The 18,508-nt window shown below is 50.0% G+C and overlaps 2 pseudogenes; both read right to left on the bottom strand.

Annotated features, from left to right (window-relative positions):
* Positions 1–6,568: 6,568 nt before the first annotated feature.
* On the bottom strand, positions 6,569–6,687 carry LOC143947909 (5S ribosomal RNA; annotated as a pseudogene).
* Positions 6,688–6,790: 103 nt separating this feature from the next.
* LOC143947939 (5S ribosomal RNA) lies at positions 6,791–6,909 on the bottom strand (annotated as a pseudogene).
* Between the last annotated feature and the right edge of the window lie 11,599 nt (positions 6,910–18,508).

Genomic DNA, 18,508 nt, shown 5'->3' on the forward strand with positions numbered 1-18,508 from the left:
ACCAGAGAATCCTGGAGAACCCAGGGGAGCCTGCTAGAGATCAGAATGGAGAGGAGGGGTTAGTAGAGTGGTAGACCTTAGGGAAGGATCTCGACCATAGAAAGGGGAGGCTAGTATTTTTAAAATGTGTTTCTTGTATAAAGGCCACATCAGTACAGGATGTGTTCAGTTCTCACAGGAGGATCCACCATTTTTCAGGGGAGTTCAGTCCCTTAACGTTTAGAGAGGTGACCTTGACTGAGTCTCCCATCGCTCCTCGGGGAAGGGGAGGGGGACGTCAGAGAAAAGCAAAGAAAGTTGAACCAAGGTAGGTTTTGGGTAGGTAATGCATGGCGGGAACTAAGGGGGAGAAAGGAAGGGCAAATGGAAGGAAAGGTAAAGGGAAAAAGAGGCCGGGCACCTCAACCCCAGGGGGAGAGGGAAATTAAGGGTTGTCCGCACTCAACAGTACAGGAAGGGTATACTAAAACAGCACAATTATGCTATAGCGCTTACCAGATGTACACTGGGTTTAAAGCGCTGTCCTACTTGGGTTATTGGGTAGACAGGTCGGAGAGGGAGCCCCCGAATCCTAGTCCCCCCAGTCCCGGCAGTGGTAAATGTCACGTCTGATACCGGTATGCAAATAAAAGACAATCAGTAACATCAAAGAAACAAAAAACAGTAGTATAACCAAAACAGAGGTAGAGCATATAACTGTCAGCACTGAGGGGTCTCCTCGGCTCACCCTAAACATAGGCATGCACGAAGGAGCCCGTCACAACAGAAAAGGCATCACAGAATGGGATCCACCACCCCCGTCCCATACCCCTAAAGTACATGCAGTCCCCGAACAAATGCATTTCTCCCTTTGGCAGATTGTCCTCTCCTTACCCCCTCTCCCCCGTCCACGCCCCGGGGGGAAAAGGGGCAGGGAAGGGGGGAAAGGGGGAGTGGAAGGGGGAAAGGGGGAGTGGAAGGGGGAAAGGGGGAGTGTAAGGGGGAAAGGGGGAGGGAAAGGAGGGAAGGGAAGGGTGGTAAGGGAGGGAAGGGAGGGGGAAACAGAGGAGAGGGGACAAACATGCAGAAATGTCAAGTCCTTTAGCGCACTCCCACCAGCAAACACCCGGACCCCATAAATTTCAACTCCTCCCCTCCATGGTCACCACATCAAGATGAAAGAGGAGCAGCCCTGGTCGGTGCATGGAAAATCCGGCAGGCAAGGGGCTAGGGCCACCATCCCTCCATCCAATGGGAGACTTCACCCGAGCAGCAGTCCTGGGGCCCGCCAATTAGTGTCTCTCCTGCATCGCCATCGGGGGCTGTGTAGAGCATCCAGAGGGAGGCTGGGACCGCCCAAACAGTAAGGGGTAAATCCTCCAGGGGGGTCCAGAGTCACCCTGGAGGGAAGCAGTGTCTCGTACCAATAGGCTCAATAAATAAGTCATCCAGGGTCCCCGAAAGCTGCAGAAGGCAATGTCGGCAAAGAGTAGGTGGGAGCCAGAGGGGGGGACAAGGGGCGCATCCAGGGGGAGGGGACACATATGCGGGAATGTCAAGCCCTTCCAGTACAGCGCATTAGGTATCACTCAGACCCCCCAAAGTGCAACTCCCCCATCTAAGGTGAAGACTCCAGAAGGGAAGATGAGCCGCCCTGGTCTGTACATGAAAGAACCTGCTGCCAAGGGGTTGGAGCCATCATCCCTTCCTCCAATGGGAGATGCCACCGGAATGACAGCCCCGTGTCCTGTCAAGTGGTGCCCCTCTGACAATGTCGTTGTGGTATATGTGGAGCATCCAGGGAGAGGCAGGGACCACCCACACAGTGAGGGGTAAAGCCTCCAAGGAGGACCGGTGTCAGACAGGAGGATAGCGGTGTCTTGTACAAGTTGGTTAATTAGACAAGTCATCCAGTGTGTTCCTGTGAGCAGCGGAAAGAAAGGTCAGTAAGGATTATGAAAGGGTGGGGGCCAGGGAGTGCATAAAACTGCCACCAGATGACCGGGGCAAAGAGGGCAAGGGGATGAAACTCAGATCTGGTAGGTGGGGGCGGGGGTGAGGAGTGTCCCTCATATTACTCACGTTGGCCATACCTTGAAGCTGAGCGCTCTGCATACCCAGGACGTTCTTCTGTATAATCTAGCCTATCTGTATACATTAGCCTGTCTTTTGTACACATTAGTCGGTCCTCTGTATACACTAGTCTGTCTGTATACACTAGTGTATACAGATAAGCTAGATTATACAGAAGAACGTCCTGGGTATGCAGAGATGGAGGCTAGGGTATACAGAGAGAGAGGCTAGAGTATGCATACTTGCTAGTGTATACAGACGGACTAGTGTATACAGTAGACCGGCTAGTTTATATAGGGAGGCTAATGTGTGCAAAAGACAGGCTAGTGTATACAAATAGGCTAGATTATAGAGAAGAACATCTTGGGTATGCAGAGAGAGAATCTGGGTTACACAGAGAGGCTGGTGTATGCAGACTTGCTAGTGTATACAGACGGACTAGTGTATAGAGAGGCTTGGGTATACAGAGAGCTAATGTATAAAGAGCAGCTAGTGTATACAAAAGACATCCAAGGGTATACAGAGAGACTCGTGTATGCAGAAGACCGGCTAGTTTATACAGAGAGGCTAAAGTGTACAAAACACAGGCTAGATTATACAGAAGAACGTCCTGGGTATGCAGAGATGGAGGCTAGGGTATACAGAGAGAGAGACTGCGTTACACAGAGAGGCAGGAGTATGCAGACTTGCTAGTGTATACAGATGGACTAGTGTATACAGTAGACCGGCTAGTTTATACAGAGAGGCTAATGTGTACAAAAGACAGGCTAGTGTATACAGATAGGCTAGATTATACATAAGAAGGTCCTGGTTATGCAAGAGATGGAGGCTAGGGTATGCAGAGAGAGAGGCTTGGTTACACAGACTTGCTAATGTATACAGACGGACTAGTGTATACAGAGGACCGGCTAGTTTATATAGAGAGGCTAATGTGTACAAAAGACAGGCTAGTTTATACAGATAGGCTAGATTATACAAAAGAACGTCCTGGGTATGCAGAGATGGAGGCTAGGGTATACAGAGAGAGAGTGAGGCTGGGTTACACAGAGCGGCAGTAGTATGCAGACTTGCTAGGGTATACAGAGAGAGAGGCTAGAGTATGCATACTTGCTAGTGTATACAGGCGGACTAGTGTATACAGAAGACCGGTTAGTTTATACAGAGAGGCAAATGTGTACAAAAGACAGGCTAGTGTATACAAATAGGCTAGATTATAGAGAAGAACGTCCTGGGTATGCAGAGATGGATGGCTAGTGTATACAGATAGGCTAGATTATACAGATAGGCTAGATTATACAGAAGAACGTCCTGGGTATGCAGAGATGGAGGCTAAGGTATACAGAGAGAGAGGCTAGAGTACGCATACTTGCTAGTGTATACAGATGGACTAGTGTATACAGAGGACCGGCTAGTTTATACAGAGAGGCTAATGTGTACAAAAGACAGGCTAGTGTATAAAAATAGGCTAGATTATAGAGAAGAACGTCCTGGGTATGCAGAGAGAGAAGTTGGGTTACAAAGAGAGGCTAGTGTATGCAGACTTGCTAGTGTATACCGGTGGACTAGTGTATACAGAGAGGCTTGGGTATACAGAGAGCTAATGTATAAAGAGATGCTAGTGTATACCGACGGACTAGTGTATACAGAGGACCGGCTAATTTATACAGAGAGGTTAATGTGTACAAAAGACAGGCTACTTTATACAGATAGGCTAGATTATACAGAAGAACGTCCTGGGTATGCAGAGATGGAGGCTAGGGTATACAGAGAGAGAGAGCGAGGCTGGGTTACACAGAGACGCAGGAGTATGCAGACTTGCTAGTGTATACAGATGGACTAGTGTATACAGTAGACCGGCTAGTTTACACAGAGAGGCTAATGTGTACAAAAGACAGGCTAGTGTATACAGATAGGCTAGATTATACAGAAGACGGTCCTGGTTTATGCAAGAGATGGAGGCTAGGGTATGCAGAGAGAGAGGCTTGGTTACACAGACTTGCTAGTGTATACAGACGGACTAGTGTATACAGAGGACCGGCTAGTTTATACAGAGAGGCTAATGTGTACAAAAGACAGGCTAGTGTATACAGATAGGCTAGATTATACAGAAGAACGTCCTGGGTATGCAGAGATGGAGGCTAGGGTATACAGAGAGAGAGGCTAGAGTATGCATACTTGCTAGTGTATACAGGCGGACTAGTGTATACAGAAGACCGGTTCGTTTATACAGAGAGGCTAATGTGTACAAAAGACAGGCTAGTGTATACAAATAGGCTAGATTATAGAGAAGAACGTCCTGGGTATGCAGAGAGAGAAGTTGGGTTACAAAGAGAGGCTAGTGTATGCAGACTTGCTAGTGTATACCGGTGGACTAGTGTATACAGAGAGGCTTGGGTATACAGAGAGCTAATGTATAAAGCGATGCTAGTGTATACCGACGGACTAGTGTATACAGAGGACCGGCTAGTTTATACAGAGAGGTTAATGTGTACAAAAGACAGGCTACTTTATACAGATAGGCTAGATTATACAGAAAAACGTCCTGGGTATGCAGAGATGGAGGCTAGGGTATACAGAGAGAGAGAGCGAGGCTGGGTTACAGAGAGAGGCAGGAGTATGCAGACTTGCTAGTGTATACAGATGGACTAGTGTATACAGTAGACCGGCTAGTTTACACAGAGAGGCTAATGTGTACAAAAGACAGGCTAGTGTATACAGATAGGCTAGATTATACAGAAGAAGGTCCTGGTTTATGCAAGAGATGGAGGCTAGGGTATGCAGAGAGAGAGGCTTGGTTACACAGACTTGCTAGTGTATACAGATGGACTAGTGTATACAGAGGACCGGCTAGTTTATACAGAGAGGCTAATGTGTACAAAAGACAGGCTAGTGTATACAGATAGGCTAGATTATACAGAAGAACGTCCTGGGTATGCAGAGATGGAGGCTAGGGTATACAGAGAGAGAGGCTAGAGTATGCATACTTGCTAGTGTATACAGGCGGACTAGTGTATACAGAAGACCGGTTAGTTTATACAGAGAGGCAAATGTGTACAAAAGACAGGCTAGTGTATACAGATAGGCTAGATTATACAGATAGGCTAGATTATACAGAAGAACGTCCTGGGTATGCAGAGATGGAGGCTAAGGTATACAGAGAGAGAGGCTAGAGTACGCATACTTGCTAGTGTATACAGATGGACTAGTGTATACAGAGGACCGGCTAGTTTATACAGAGAGGCTAATGTGTACAAAAGACAGGCTAGTGTATACAAATAGGCTAGATTATAGAGAAGAACGTCCTGGGTATGCAGAGATGGAGGCTGGGTTACACAGAGAGGCTAGTGTATGCAAGCTTGCTAGTGTATACAGACGGACTAGTGTATACAGTAGACCAGCTAGTTTATACAGGGAGGCTAATGTCTACAGAAGACCGGCTAGTGTATACACATAGGCTAGATTATAGAGAAGAACGTCCTGGGTATGCAGAGATGGAGGCTAAGGTATACAGAGAGAGAAGTTGAGTTGCAAAGAGAGGCTAGTGTATGCAGACTTGCTAGTGTATACCGGTGGACTAGTGTATACAGAGAGGCTTGGGTATACAGAGAGCTAATGTATAAAGAGATGCTAGTGTATACAAAAGACAACCAAGAGTAGACAGTGAGGCTCGTGTATACAGAAGACCGGCTACAGAGAAGCTAATTTGTACAAAAGACAGGCTAGTGTATACAGATAGGCTAGATTATACAGAGGAAGGTCCTGGGTATGCAGAGATGTAGGCTAGGGAATCCAGAGACTGTGTTACACAGAGAGGCTAGAGTATGCAGAAGACCGGCTATTTTTTTTTACAGATAGGCTTGTGTATACAGAAGACAGTCTGGGGAATTCAGTGAGGCTAGTGTATGCAGAGAGGCTGGGACACCGAGACTATTGTAAAAAGAAGGCAGGCTAGTGTATATAGATTACGGGCACCTGTATACAGAAGACAGAGAGGCTAGTCTATATTGAGTGGCTGGTGTACACAGAGAGATTAATGTATACAGAAAAGCTAGCGTGTAAAGAAGACAGGACTTTATTTTTTGCTAATGCAACTACTTTTGAAACATATAAAGTGCTTTTTTCATATTTTGGTGCTGTTAAAAAGTGGTGTGTTGTCAGTGGTGATATCAATGTGACAGTTAATGTGGAGAACTACAACTATTCAAAATATTTGTTAGACATTTGACTACTACAAAATACTCTTCCCCTATCTATGGATATCTAAACTCTTCGAGGGTAGCAGGGCTAGTATCAATAATATTTTAAGTGGTAGAGGATCCCAACGAGATGGAGCTTTAATCTCATCTTGATATGACCGCAAAGCTGTACACGTGCTATCCTCCTCAGACTTCTTACCATTGGCTCTGATATCCATGCAATATGATCATTTGTTTGTAACTATTTGTATCACACATTCTGTGAAGTTGCCTTTGCATTGTATGTCGCATACTACTAAATAAAAAATAAAAAAAACAGAAGCCTATGGCACCTGGTATTCCCAGGCGGTCTCCCATCCAGGTACTAACCAGGCCCGACACTGTTTAGCATCCGAGATCAGACAAGATTGGGCGTTTTCAGGGTGATGGGGCCATAGGTGATCTCTTCGGGCACTCTCAACCCTCTTGACAAATGCCAAGATGGTCACCTTGGGAAACAAGCAAAAAAAAGAAAACGAATCAACGCCAACAACATAAAAAAAAGCCTACAATAACTGGTAATCCCAGGTGGTCTCCCATCCAGGTACTAACCAGGCCCGACTCTTCTTAGCCTCCAAGATCAGACGAGATTGGGTGCTTTCAGAGTGATGTGGCCATAGGCAATCTCTTCAGGCACTCTCAACCCTCTTGACAAACACCAAGATGGTCACTTTGGGAAATAAGCGAAAAAAAAACAGGTCAACGCCAACATCATAAAAAGAAGTCTACGACACCTGGTATTCCCAGGCGGTCTCCCATCCAGGTACTAACAAGGCCCGACTCTATTAGCCTCCAACATCAAACGAGATCGGGTGCTTTCAGGGTGATGTGCCCGCAGGCAATCTCTTCAGGCACTTTCAACCCTCTTGACAAACGCCAAGATGGTCACCTTGGGAAACAAGCAAAAAAATATAAATAAGTCGGAAGCTAGAGACAATACAACCCGAGTCCTCAATTTAATCCATGCGGCGCATGTACAGGGAAGGCCCTTGCTTATGTTGTCAACGGACGCGGAGAAGGCCTTTGACAGGGTGGCCTGGCACTTTATGCAGGACACCCTGGAACATATAGGTCTTGGCCCCAACATGATGAGCTGGGTAATGTCGCTTTACTCCACGCCGTCGGCAGCGGTACGGGTGACCGAGGGGTGCTCGGACTCTTTCCCCATCACTAATGGGACGAGGCAGGGGTGCCCTCTGTCTCCCCTAATTTTAATTCTGACACTGGAACCACTTATGTGTCACGTTCGGAATGACCCGAATATTACTGGCATATCCAAACCCTCGGCACACCACAAAATTGCAGCGTACGCTGACGATCTAATTTTTTCCGTCTCCAATCCACACATTTTGCTTCCCAAAATACTTGCGTCTCTACAGCGACACGGCAGCCTATCAAACTATAAAAACAATTGCGCCAAGTCGGCTGTATTGAATATATTGGTCCCGGATGGTGAGGCCAAGAGGCTCCGGTCCGCTTTTCCATTCTACTGGGCTGAAAAATCTATACGTTAACTGGGCGTTGACATCGCAGCGGATTTAGCGCAATTGTACCTGCTTAATTTTGTCCCTCTCCTGGATAGACTGAAATCTGATTTGGGAAACTGGCATGCTTTAACACTGACCTGGTTCGGGCGCTGTAATGCATTCAAAATGATGGCCCTCCCTCGGATCTTATACATGTTCCAGACATTATCGATCCGGTTACCCCCAATTTTTTTCAGACAACTGCAGGTGCTGCTCCGGGACTTTATTTGGGCGCGCAAACCGCCCAGAGCCCGTTTGCAATTGCTTGCCAGACCAAAGGAAAGGGGGGTCTGGGTCTCCCAGATCTCAGACAATACTACAGAGTGACTCTGCTAGCGAGAGTCGTTGATTGGCATTGTAATGGCCCACACAAGCAGTGGGTGGAGATGGAGATTGAGGATGGTTCCATTCTCCTATTGACCTCCCCGTGGCTCCTGTCCTCCCTACCAAAAGACCTCAGAGGTCACCCCGTAGTGGGAGCTACGTTGGCTGTTGTGCGGAGGTTGTTCCGCTGCACACACATTGCTCCCCTGCCATCACCAATGACTCCGGTTATAGGTAATCCAGACTTCCCACCGGGATTTACCAACAAGAAACTGCGACAGTTGACAGTGATGGGGAAACAGCGTCTGGGAGAGGTGTGGCCCACGGGAGGGCTCCCGACCACGCAAACTGTCGCCGAGCTTTCTGACCCTCCGCTTGACTTGTTTAGTGCTTATCAACTTCGTCACTTTCTTCTGGCCATACAAAGGGCCCCCTACACTCCTAGAGACCTGACACCCTATAAATCCATCTGTCACAAAAGGGAACCTGTGCGACACACCCTCTCCCTCCTGTACAACCTATTGAGTAGTCAGGAGGAGGAGTCGACCCCACCATTTATCCACAAATGGGAGAGGGACTTAGGCATCACATTTACCCCACAACAGATAGGGAAGATCCTGACCTTAGTACATAAAGCTTCCATCGCAAACCAATATCAAGATACAAGATAGTCTCACGCTGGTATAGAGTCCCATACCTTCTGAATAAAATGGATAGATCGATCCCGGATGTTTGTTGGAGGTGAAATTCAGATATGGGGACCATGGGACACCTTTTCTGGGCATGCCCGACCTTGAGGAACTTTTGGGTTCCCAGTAGCGTTTCAACACAGATTCCGAAAATTGCCGAGCATGAACGGCGCCTGCGCACTGAGTCCAGGTTCTATCCCCACTATCCAAGTGGACATAGAGTAAGAATATAAAAGAGCCGAGCGCAGCGAGGCCAAGCCCGAAGCGTGACGAGCGAAGCTCGCCTGCGAGGGGCCCTCTAATATTCACAACCCTATGTCCGCTTGGATGGTGGGGCTACCACCTCCACTCACCGCGCAGGCGCCGTTCAGCTTCGGAGATTTTCCGAAGCTTCGTCTGCTCCATACTGTGCATGCACAGTACGGCGCGGACACTATATCATGGCCGGACAGTATATGGCAGAACACCGGCACCAGTCAACCACCGGTGTCATGTGCGTCGCTGTGTAATATAGAGCAGGGTCCGGGGGCCAATACCTCCCCGCAATTTCGGTCGCAATAGCATTGCCCTACCAATACGCATATGTTTTCCGCGCCAGAGGAACTTGATAAAGATTGAGCGAACCGCATGAAAGAAAGTCTGGGGTATTTTGATAGGTAAGGCTTGTAGTAGATACAGAAGTCGTGGCATCGCGTTCATCTTCAACACATTACAGCGTCCGAACCATGACAGAGCTAATGGGTCCCATCTTTTAAGGTCCGCTGTAAGCCCATAGGCTTCTTTTTATGTTGTTGGCTTTGACCTGTTTTTTTTTTGCTTGTTTCTCAAGGTGAGCATCTTGGCGTTTGTCAAGAGGGTTGGGCGTGTCTTGAGGAGAACGCTTACGGCCACATCAACCTGAAAGCACCCGATCTCGTCTGATTTCAGAGGCTAAGCAGCGTCAGGCCTGGTTAGTACCTGGATGGGAGACTCCCTGGGAAGACCAGGTGCCATAGAAGGATCTGGTCTGGTTAGTGTCTTGATTGGGAGATCGCCTGGGAATACTGGATGCCGTAGGCTTCTTTTTATGTTGTTGGCTTTGACCTGTTTTTTTTAGCTTGCTTCCCAAGGTGACCATCTTGGCCTTTGTCAAGAGGCTTCAGAGTGCCCAAAGAGAGTGCCTACGACCAAATCACTATACTATATATCTATATCTATAATAATAAATAATATTTTTAGTTATTATATATAAGATACTATATAGGTGATTTGGCCGTAGGCACTCTCTTCGGGCACTCTGAAGCCTCTTGACAAAGGCCAAGATGGTCACCTTGGGAAACAAGCTAAAAAAAACAGGTCAAAGCCAACAACATAAAAAGAAGCCTACGGCATCCAGTATTCCCAGGCGATCTCCCAATCAAGACACTAACCAGGGGGGCGTGGCCTAGGCATGAAGGAGTGAGGACACTCTTTTCCGGAGCTCCCGATCCGTGACCCCTCCGCACCCCTTTACCACAGTCTGGTCGCATATTTTGGCATCGCCGACATCCCCGCGCTTCGGCGGAACACAGCCAGCCGAGCGGGGTCCGCCGCTGCTGCCATGGACAGGTACTTGGTCCCGCTGCAGCCTCCGGCCTCCACGCTGGATCCAGCCAAGATGGCGCCCGCGGCCTCCGGCGCTCCAGGACACGCGGCACAGAGGGAAGGTGAGCAGACTGCTATGCAGGGACACGACATGCCCCCGTTCTCCCCGCCTAGTGACTTGTCCCCGTGTCTCCCCCGCTCACTGTCCATGGCCTCGCTTGACAGCCCGGACCATAGCGGCCTGCCACCCTGGTTCCCTCACAACTCCCAACTGTCCCAGAGACCCTCCCGCAGTGGAAGCCTCATCCCAGGACCGAATGGCCAGGCTGCTCTCGCCTCAGACACACAGGGGGACCCACCGCTGCCACCAGCACCGGCATTATTGGGGGACAAGGCCATCCTAGCTTTACTCCAAAACCTTCCCACTAAAGCAGACTTTAGCTGTATGGCAGCCAGGATTGAAACGACCTTGCGACATGAAATCGCAGGGGTCAAACGTGACGTGTCGGCTACGAACGAGCGGGTGACCACCCTGGCATCGGATGTGACCTCCCTGACCACTGATGTTTCTGGCCTGCAAGCCGCACATGATACCCTTGCTGACAGAGTGGCACAGTTGCAACTCCTAGTGGATGACCTTGAGAATCGCAACCGCAGACGCAACATCAGGATCAGAGACTTGCCCGAAGCCACTGGCCAGGCAGACCTCAAAGCCACAGTTACAGCTATATTTAACGCCTGTCTGGACCGCGCTGCTGACACAGTAATAGCCATTGATAGAGTCCACAGGACCCTGGGCCCCAGGAGCCCCACAGAGAACCGGCCACGTGACGTTTTATGCTGTCTCCACAATTACTCAGTTAGGGAGGATGTCCTGCAAGCGTCGTGGCGCAAAGGCAGCATTGATTTTGACGGGGCCCAAGTCACCCTTCTGCCAGATGTATCCCGCAAGACCTTCCAGATGAGACGCTGTCTGCGACCCCTTCTGGAACACCTAACTGAACGGAGGATTCCATACAAGTGGGGCCATCCGTTTCACCTTATAGTGCGCAAAAATGGGAGGCCCCTTGCGCTACGACACCCTTCGGAGGTCCCGTCCTTTCTGGAGGCTTTGGGCCTGCCCTCGGTTCAGGTCCCCGACTGGTTGGCTCCTGTTGTCCCCCAGGGAGCAGTGGCCCCGACGAACAACCCCTCAACCAGGCCACAGAGAGTGAGACGCCACCGTCGATCCCAACGTCAGAGATCGCAGGCCCCTCAAGATCGTGAACCCTGAGAGAGTACAGTAATTTTCCGTTATTCCTGTGTTATACCCTTTTTTTTTTGTTTTCTTTTTCTCTACCAACATAGACGGCTGGAGTATCCAGCTTTGTGTTGTTTACCATGCCACGGGCCATTGTTCCCAGCGCCCCCGCTAGGGGAGAGGAAGGACATTGGAAGAACAGAGTTGGACACTGCGCTTCCTGGACGAAGCCCTGAGTTATTGGCGGTACTGTTCACCATTCTCGTTACTGTTTATCTACAGGTGCCCTAGTCTCGGCGCTCTTTGTGTTTTTGGACTGCCTGGTGGTGCCCCCCGGGTGCCCCTGGGCGGCGTTCCCGCTCCCTCCCCCTCTCCCCCCCCCCTTTTTTCCATTTTTTTTTTGGGGGGGGGGAGGGGCGGGTGCCTGGGTGGTATAAAGTTATCTATACTCTGTGTTGAAAAGTTTAATATGTTGGTCTAATTATGCACTGTTCTACTGTTGTTAACTGCCCGATACCTGCTGCAGTGATGTTCTATAATGCGTTTGATGTCGTAGTTAAGATGCCAAAGAAGCTCCGTGCACGCCCGATTGCGACTGCATGGACCATGGGATGCTGGAGGGGTACTGCACCGACGAGTTCCTCCCTCTGCAGTGCCTTACCTCTTCCCCCACTAGGCCCCTCTGCCCTAACCGGCAGGTTCTCTCCGATAGGAGCTTTAGCAATTCCCCGATCTATCCCCACCCCTCCTACCCTCCTCCTCCCTACTAACTCCGGACCTTCTCCGCTTCGTTACTGCTTTTCCTTTTTCTCCTCCTCTTCCTCTGTGCTTGAACTCTATATCTACTACTGACTCTGGTGGGGACCGCCGGCCGGGTACCACTGCCGTCATGGCCCTGAAGCTGGTTTCCTGGAATGTGAAAGGGCTGAATGTACCTGAAAAAAGGTCCAGCTGCCTGACAGAATTGTGGCGGATGAAGCCTCAAATAGTTTTCCTCCAGGAGACCCATTTCAGGACAGACCAAATACCACGGCTTTATAGTAAGCACTTCCCCCTGGCCCACCACAGCACGTCCCCTACTTCCAAATCGAGAGGAGTGTGTGTTCTTGCTAAAAACTTGCCGTGGCGCCTGTTAGCTGTCCAAGCCGATAGTGAAGGGAGATATCTCTTCATTAAGGGAACTCTCCACTCGCAAACTTTTACTCTTGCCAACCTATACATGCCGAATGTGGACCAGCTGCCGGCCTTAGAAGCATGCTTGGATGCCCTGGCTGCATTCTCAGAGGGTACTTTGATCGTTGGGGGGGACTTTAACCTCACCTTGGACCCCCGCAGAGACTCATCATCGGGCACCTCTGCGATTTCTGCGAGAACGCGTTCACACATAAGAGACCTGCTACACTCCCACCGACTGATCGATGTGTGGCGTACGCTTCACCCACAGGATAGGGACTATACGTTCTTTTTCACCGCTCATGGTTCTTACTCACGTATAGATATGTTTTTAGTCACCCACAATGCTATCCCGGCGGTCACAGACGCTCAGATAGGCCACATAGCCCTGTCTGACCATGCCCCGATTTCTTTGATGCTGAAGCTACAACAGGAGTCGCGTGGTCAGTCCTGGTGGAGACTGAACGAGTCTCTCCTGAAGGACCCTGAGACCCACGCAGACCTGCTTAGGGAATTAGAAAGTTACTTTGATCATAACCGTGATTCTGTTTCCAACCCCCTCATGTTATGGGCGGCTCATAAATGCTACATTAGGGGCATTCTTATTAAACATGGTCATAGACTCAAAGTGGCCAAAACTGAGGCTCTCTCCAAACTTATTGCCAAGTTGCATGCGTGTGAACAACGACACAAATCCCAGCCGACTGCTGCGCTGGAGGTAGAGGTGAGAGATCTTAGAGAACAAATCAGAGATTTCTCTCTCTTTCAGGCTAGAACCAGACTCATGTGGGTCCGCAGGACGTATTATGAATATGGAGACAAGTGTAGTAGGTCCCTAGCGAACTCCCTGCGTGCCCAACGCAACGCGTCCTTCATTCCAACCATAACCTCCCCTTCGGGTGCCAAGCTTCATGATTCACGGGAGATAGCGGAGTGTTTCCGATCTTTCTATGAAGCCCTTTATAACTTGCACCCCCGGGACTCAGGAGACGCCCTCCAGGCCGGCACAGCGGCCATTGACGAGTACCTAGCTTCGGCAAACCTCCCGTCGCTGACACAGGAAGAGATAGAGCTTCTCTCGCAACCTATCTCCCCGGAGGAATTGTCGGCAGCGTTAAGAGACTCACCCAAGGGCAAGGCACCAGGCCCAGATGGGTTTACGGTCCCTTATTATAAGGCCTTCCTCTCCCTGTTGTCCACGCCGTTTGTGTCAGCTTTTAACGCCCTATTGGAGGGCCAGACCTTTCCACCGGAGCTGTTGCAGGCAAGCATCTCGGTCATACTCAAGCCGGAGAAGGATCCGCTTCTCTGTGCGAACTACAGGCCCATCTCCTTATTAAACAGCGACCTTAAGCTCTTCACTAAGATACTGGCGGAGCGGTTGGCGCCCATTCTCCAACGCCTGATACCTCTGGATCAGGTGGGGTTTATTCGTAACAGGGAAGCCCGAGACAACACTACCAGGACAATCAATGTTATAGAACGCGCCAGACGCCTTAAACTACCGATTATGTTGCTCTCTGTGGACCCAGAAAAAGCGTTTGACAGGGTGAGCTGGCCTTTTTTGCTAGCCACCCTGCGAAGCTTGGGTGTACCCCCCCATGCTTTCATGGGTTACAGCTCTTAACTCGTCACCGACGGCGATGGTTAGGGTCAATGGGTTTGCCTCGTCGCGTTTCACTATTGGCAATGGAACGAGGCAGGGATGCCCGTTGTCCCCCCTTTTGTTTGTCCTATCGCTTGAACCCTTGCTGCACCACATCAGGCAGAACATAGACATCAAGGGCCTGGACACCCCCTCACACCACCATAAGGTCGCAGCCTTTGCAGATGACCTCTTGTTCTATGTCTCGGAGCCTCACATTACATTGCCGAATCTCTTAGCGGAAATAAGACGATATGGCACCCTGTCAAATTTTAAAATTAACTTACAGAAATCGGAAGCACTCAACGTCTCCCTGTCTACCAACGCCCAGACGAGTCTAAGCACTAATTTTCCCTTTCGTTGGGCAACTGGGGCTATACAATATCTGGGTACCAAGGTTCCCCCGGACCCACATCTGATTTTCCAATTGAATTTCCAGCCGCTTCTAAAAAATTTTGCCATAGATCTAGAGAGGTGGTCAAAGTTGGCGACCTCTTGGTTTGGGAGATGCAATGTGCTCAAAATGAATGTAATGCCCAGACTCTTGTACCTATTACAAGCCTTACCGATAAAAATCCCCCAATCATTTTTTAAAGCCATGCGCTCCATCTTTATTCGATACGTATGGCAGGGCAGGCCTCCAAGACTCAGCCGAACATTACTGCTCAGATCAAAAGACAAGGGAGGGATTGGCCTCCCAGATCCGGCATGGTACTATACGGCGGTGCACATGAACAGAGTAGTTGACTGGTGCAGACACCTGAAGGATAAGCTGTGGGTTCGTCTGGAGCGTGAATCCGTACCATTTCCAGGTTTGCCCTGGAGTGGACCGGGCTGGTCGGGAGCGACGCGGGCACACCCACTCATTGAGCAAACGTTACAAGAGCTAGACAGATATTTTACCCTGACGGGCGTGCCCAGTTTCCCTTCGCCCATGACTCCTATTATTGGACACCCACGCTTTGAACCCGGCATGACGGAAAAGTCTTTCCGCCTCGACCCTGACCGGGACCTTGTGCGGGCCTCTTCTTTTCTTGGCCCTAGGATGTGGACAGCGGTCTCCACTATGTACGAGGCGTTAGCAACCACGGCCCTGGGACAGTGGAAGCTTGCCCAACTCTCCCACTTCTTGAAATCTTTGTCAAACAGTGGCGAATTCCGCAGACCCCTAACATCGTTTGAGGAGGTATGCTCAGGAGAGGGACCGACCCGAGGGTCTCTTTCCCTGTCATATCGCATCCTACTGGACCAACTCTCCCAGGGTAACCTGGTGTTCGTGGAAAAATGGGAGCGAGACCTGCATGTCCGGCTCTCGCCAGACCAGAAGAACCGCGCGCTTCTTTTTGCGCACAAGTCATCCCTATGTAGTAAATACCAGGAAATAGCTTATAAAATTTTGACCCGATGGTACAGGACCCCCACTGTCCTGGCGGCTATGTTTCCCGGTCACAGCCCTTTGTGCTGGAGATGCGGTGAACAAGCCGGCACGTTACTACATATCTTTTGGGAATGCCCTCAACTGGCCCATTTCTGGAGACAGGTTCTCAATATCATTTATGACCTCACGGCTATTGATCTCCAGAACAACCCAGCTGCGATCTTCCTCAATCTGATTCCACTCTCGAGCAAGAAGTACCATAAATCTCTCTTAAAACATCTTCTGAGTGGGGCCAGGGCATGTATACCTAGCATGTGGAAACAGCAGGCCGCTCCACTGGTGTCTCACTGGTTTGCAAGAGTTTGCGACATCTACCGTATGGAACAGCTCACATCAGCGTTAGGCGACAGGGAGGAAGAGCACACTGCTCGTTGGTTGTCGTTGGTTGTCTTGGAGCCCCCCATCCCCTTCTCCTGCCCATTTGCTCCCCCCTCTTTCCCTACCCCCTAACTCCCAAGTATAATTAAAATACATGGTGATTGCAAGGATCTTTTCGTTTTGTTCCCTCGATTTCCCAGCCAGGGGTTGGCGGCCCTCGGGGTGGTCCCGGCTGAGCTCTTTGACCAATAGAATGAAGGTGACCGATGTTAGAGGCCCCTCAGTCTGGGCCTTGAGGGGGATCGCCCCGCGGACTGCCCTGGTTTATAAGTAGACACTGGGGTGCCAGATCATTAGAGTGGGATAATGTGGTGGCCTAGCCACGGCTGGGGCTGCTGCTGACATAAGTTGTTAGGTTTCCCCCGGTCCCCCACGAAGTATTAACTATGTATTTTTGTTAACCTGGAAAACTGAGGGATCTATGTCTTTTACAGTTTGTCTCTGTATTACCTGCAATCCGTAAATAAAGAATTAAAAAAAAAAAAGACACTAACCAGACCAGATTCTTCTATGGCACCTGGTCTTCCCAGGGAGTCTCCCATCCAGGTACTAACCAGGCCTGACGCTGCTTAGCCTCTGAAATCAGACGGCATCGGGTGCTTTCAGGTTGATGTGGCCGTAAGCGTTCTCTTCAAGACACGCCCAACCCTCTTGACAAATGCCAAGATGGTCGCCTTGAGAAACAAGCAAAAAACAACATAAAAAGAAGCCTATGGGCTTACAGCGGACCTTAAAAGATGGGACCCACTAGCTCTGTCATGGTTCGGACGCTGTAATGTGTTCAAGATGAACGCGAGGCCACGACTTCTGTATCTACTACAAGCCTTACCTATCAAAATACCCCAGACTTTCTTTCATGCGGTTCGCTCAATCTTTATCAAGTTCCTCTGGCGCGGAAAACATATGCGTATTGGTAGGGCAATGCTATTGTGACCGAAATTGCGGGGAGGTATTGGCTTCCCGGACCCTGCTCTATATTACACAGCGACGCACATGACACCGGTGGTTGACTGGTGCCGGTGTTCTGCCATATACTGTCCGGCCATGATATAGTGTCCGCGCCGTACTGCGCATGCGCAGTATGGAGCAGACGAAGCTTCGGAAAATCTCCGAAGCTGAACGGCGCCTGCGCGGTGAGTGGAGGTGGTAGCCCCACCATCCAAGCGGACATAGGGTTGTGAATATTAGAGGGTCCCTCGCAGGCGAGCTTTGCTCGCCACGCTTCGGGCTCGGCCTCGCTGCGCTCGGCTCTTTTATATTCTTACTCTATGTCCACTTGGATAGTGGGGATAGAACCTGGACTCAGTGCGCAGGCGCCGTTCATGCTCGGCAATTTTCTGAATCTGTGTTGCTGTGTACTGCGCATGCGCAGTACACAGCGGACACTATCCAATGGGGGACCATATGTGATAAGACACCGGCATGGGGAACTGAAGCTATGGGTCAAGCTAGAGCAGGAGATGGCGCGGGTTCCACTGGCTGGTATGCCTTGGGCGGGGAGGCCATTGGAGCCCTGTGTGACTACTCACCCGTTAATTGGCCCCTCGCTCGCCGAGATGGATAGTTTTTTTCACCTTTCCCACCTGACTAACTTCCCTTCTCCTATGACCCCAATTATTGGACATCCTAGATTCCCTCCGGGCCTGTCTGACCAGGCCTTTACCAGGCAAGCCCCGAAAGGGCTTCTGAGAGCAGCCCTATTTCTTGGACCCACGGGCTTGATTCCCATGGGGACCATACTGCTAGAGCAAGTACCTGTTGCATTGAATAGCTGGAGAGCTAGACAGCTAATCCATTTCCTCGGATCACTACCTAACCATTCGTTCTTCTCTAGACAGTTCCACCCCTTCGAGGAACTTTGCCTGGATGATGGCCCAATTCGTGGTTCCCTCTCTAGGTCCTACCAAATCCTGACAGACGCACAATCCTCCACGGATCCACCCTTCCTAGCTAAATGGAAAAGGGACTTACAAACTACATTCTCCAAACCACAGGACAGAATACTCTTTTTCGCCCATAAGTCGTCACTCTGCAGTAAATATCAGGAGATCTCATTTAAGCTGATCACACGCTGGTATCGTACACCGGTGGTGTTGGCCAAAATATTCCCCGGTCAATCTGACCGCTGCTGTCGCTGTGGGCAACAGACTGGCACCATTCTCCACATTTTCTGGGAATGCCCTAAATTACAAACATTCTGGCAGCCTGTCCTGAGACTCATCCACAAGTTCACAGACATTTCCTT

This window comes from Lithobates pipiens, unplaced genomic scaffold (genome assembly GCF_037356315.1).
Source record: "Lithobates pipiens isolate NorthernLeopardFrog02 unplaced genomic scaffold, aLitPip1_a1.2 Scaffold_30, whole genome shotgun sequence".
In the NCBI taxonomy this organism is placed as follows: Eukaryota; Metazoa; Chordata; class Amphibia; order Anura; family Ranidae; genus Lithobates; species Lithobates pipiens.